The sequence below is a fragment of the Frankliniella occidentalis genome, unplaced genomic scaffold, assembly GCF_000697945.3.
Source record: "Frankliniella occidentalis isolate FOCC.00 unplaced genomic scaffold, Focc_3.1 Scaffold123, whole genome shotgun sequence".
NCBI classification, from domain to species: domain Eukaryota; kingdom Metazoa; phylum Arthropoda; class Insecta; order Thysanoptera; family Thripidae; genus Frankliniella; species Frankliniella occidentalis.
This window is the reverse complement of record NW_026267250.1, coordinates 278757-281959: the sequence shown is the minus strand read 5'-3', so window position 1 is coordinate 281959 and position 3203 is coordinate 278757.

Below are 3203 nucleotides of genomic sequence, written 5' to 3'. Positions count from 1 at the left end.
AGCGCAGCGGGGCGGGGCGGGTGTGGACGGGGGCGTGCGAGTGCCGTGCCCGTGCGTGCCGCGCCGTGCCTGCTAACGCCACGGCTGCAGTAGTAGCACGGGTGGAGGTGGGCGTGGCCGGGCGTGGCGGGCGGAGTGTGGGTCTGGACGCGGGGAGTAGGGGCTGTAGTGCCTCCGTTTTTTCGCGCGACGGCGAGGGGGTAACTTTTCGCGAGATTTTCCGCGAGGCAGTGCGCAGAAAGAGTTTTAAAACACCTCGCCGCACGGGTCACTCCGGGGTCATCATCGTTGACCTGTCGCTCGGATGGCAACGCCTGCAACGTTACCCGTTAGCCCTAGGCTGAAACTGAGCGGGTGCTCTGCTTCAGCGTGCTTGGAGGCGGTGCCCGCGGCGGTGCCATCCGCAGCATCCGCGGCAGCGACAACGACCACCCCTCCTACCGCTGTTCTCCCCTCCTCCCGAGAAGAACAAGTGAACGAGCGACGGCGCAACCAGTGCCGAGGGTCTCCCTCCTTCTCCTTCCTCCCTTCTCCCCTCTCTTGCTTCCTGCCAGACAACCCTTTGCAACGCGGAGTCTCCCCCCTTCCCCCCAGATACCACATGTGTGGCGCGAGGACTCAAGAAGACGCAAACGGCCAACACGCTGCCACTCTCATCAGCGACGCCGTCAAACCGTCGAAACCAGAGCCGGGGCGATCCCCACAAAACGACACAAACAAAACGCGCGTGCACTCCGCTCGCGATTCGGTCGCGGCAGTGCAGTGCGGTGGGTCGGAGTCGGATCGAGTGCGCATTGCAGAGACCACCACCGCTCGTCCAGTTCTCTAGGCGACGCGGCCTCTTCTGGTTTCCACCTGATCGCCGTGGGGCGACAAGCGCAAGAAGGTCCGGAATGGAGGACGAGGGGCGGGGGGGGTGCAGTCGCGTCGGGTAGGTAGGTGGAAGTCCACCTGTCCTCGAGCCCCCTCGCGCGCTCGCGGCGGCACCCGGTACACCACCAGGTCAGCGGTTTCGAGGAAACGGGAGAGTCGAGACCCCACCACCTTGCGTGGGAGAATATACGGCCGCGGTCGCGGCTTTGGAAAGCAGAAGCTGATTGGCGTGGCGGGCGCGACTGAAGATCGTCTGTCTGTTTCTCTCTCTCTCCCTCTCGGGGACACCTCATTAGAGGGCCCGCCAGCTAGCTAGAGCGGCGGAGGCGCCGGTGGAGGCGTCATTGGAACCGGTGCGGTCCGGTGCGGTCACGATTTACGGTGATCGACGCTCGTCAGGTCGGACATCGACACATGCGAGAGAGACCTCGCACCAACATTTTATGTATAGACAGCACCGAGGAGTGCGGGCTCGGGGCGGGGCGGGGCTGCATGGCGAGCAGTGAAGAATCCGATTGCCGATTTTACGAGTCGTCTGGTCTGTTCTCCCTGAGCGAGGCGATGTTGGCTCGCGTCGGATTGACAAACCCCAGTCAGTCCGCGTGTACGTTGTGTGTTTTTATTTATGCACTTTTCCCGTCCACACAATGACGCCCCACTGCTGCTGCTGCGGCTGCTTCTTCCAGCTAAAGTTAGCAGTCACAACTTCTTTACCGTGACAGCCAGCAACGAGCAGAGGGGAAGCTGGGCTGCTGACGCCGTCTCAAACCATCATGCCTCACTTATCCCCGTTTTCTTTTTTCTCTCTTTCTTATTTCTTTTTTACCCTAGCGTGTAGGGCACACATGGTTGCAGCCACTCACTCATGTGTTTGGCAGAACCGGGGAGGGGCGTGCGTGCGGGTGCGAGATGTTTGTTTTGAAGGGGTAGGTCTTTAATCGAGGAGAGACGGAGAAGGGGAGGGGGCACCTGTCCTCGGGACACCTTTTTCAGGGAAGGAAATCCCCCCTCCCCTTACTCGCATTATTCAGTTATTTGTCACCCACGCTGGTTCAGGACCGCACACGGGCGCTATGCAACGGCACGGCTATAGGAAAGTCAGTCGCCACACGCCGCACACCGGGGGCCGCGCCATGCGCACGCAGCGGCGAGACGACCAGGAAATGCAAACTCATAAACGATATAAAACATTTTTTTCCGTCAAAATCATCATAATTTTTTTTTTGCGGAGCACGCATCAGAGCATAGTTCAAAGTTTCCATATATACTATAAGTGCCGTGGAGGTGATGGGTCAAGCACCTTTGCTGAGGAGGTCGGTTGGTCGCGCGGCCCGCCGGAAATGCTTGCCTCTGCTGCTCTTGGTGTGGCGACAGGTGTGGTAGCGCCCTGCGCGCCCGCCCACGGCACAAAAGCGCCACCTCGCCTCGCCCCCACCGGCCCGCACCGGCTCGGCTCGGCGTGCATCATCGGCGCCCCGAAACTGAATACCGCACACATGGTCGGCGCGAGGGGCAGCCGATTAAGCAAATATTTGCACATTACCCGTTCCGACTCCGACGTTTCGGAAAGCGGTTCGTGGAAGCGGCGCGGTGGCGACGACGGCGGGCACAGCAGCTAGTGCACTTTTCGGCCCGGAAACGGCCGACGCGGGGACCATTTGACCACCACGAGTATTGCAAACGGCTGACTCTCTCACCCTGTCTCCCCCTGCTCCCCCCCTCTTCTCTCTTTCTCGCTCTCTCTCCCCCATCTCTCTCTCTCTCTCTCTCTCTCTCTCTCTCTCTCACACACACACACACACACACACTCGCTCGTGCATAGGAGACAAAGAGTAAGCTAGGCTCCAGAAGTGAGCTATCCAATGCGGCGCGCGGATCCCCCGTCGTGCCCACGACATGCCACCCTCTCTAATCGACGACTTCATTATCTCCCACCTCTGCTACCCGCATTGATTCGTCATGGCGCCTTTATTTGCTTCTGTGCTGTCCGTGCCCTATCGAGGGCGGCGGGGCGGGGTGCGACACCACTTGAGCAAACCCCCGACAGTGATATTATGAAGTGAGTGTGTGAAATTATTCAAAAGTGTGACTTGCAATTAGTCTCCACTTAGTAAACACCGCAACGTTGCAGCCACAAGTGTGCGACGACGCGGCGGCGTGTGCCAGTATGGTACCATACCGTCCCGTCGAGCGCACGCGTGCACCGGGGTGCCTACCTCGCCAGGCGGCTTACCTCCCGGCACCATACCGTCCTGTCGAGCAGGCGCGCGCACCGGGGTGCCTACCTCTCCAGGCGGCCTACCTCCCGGCACCATACCGTCCCGTCGAGC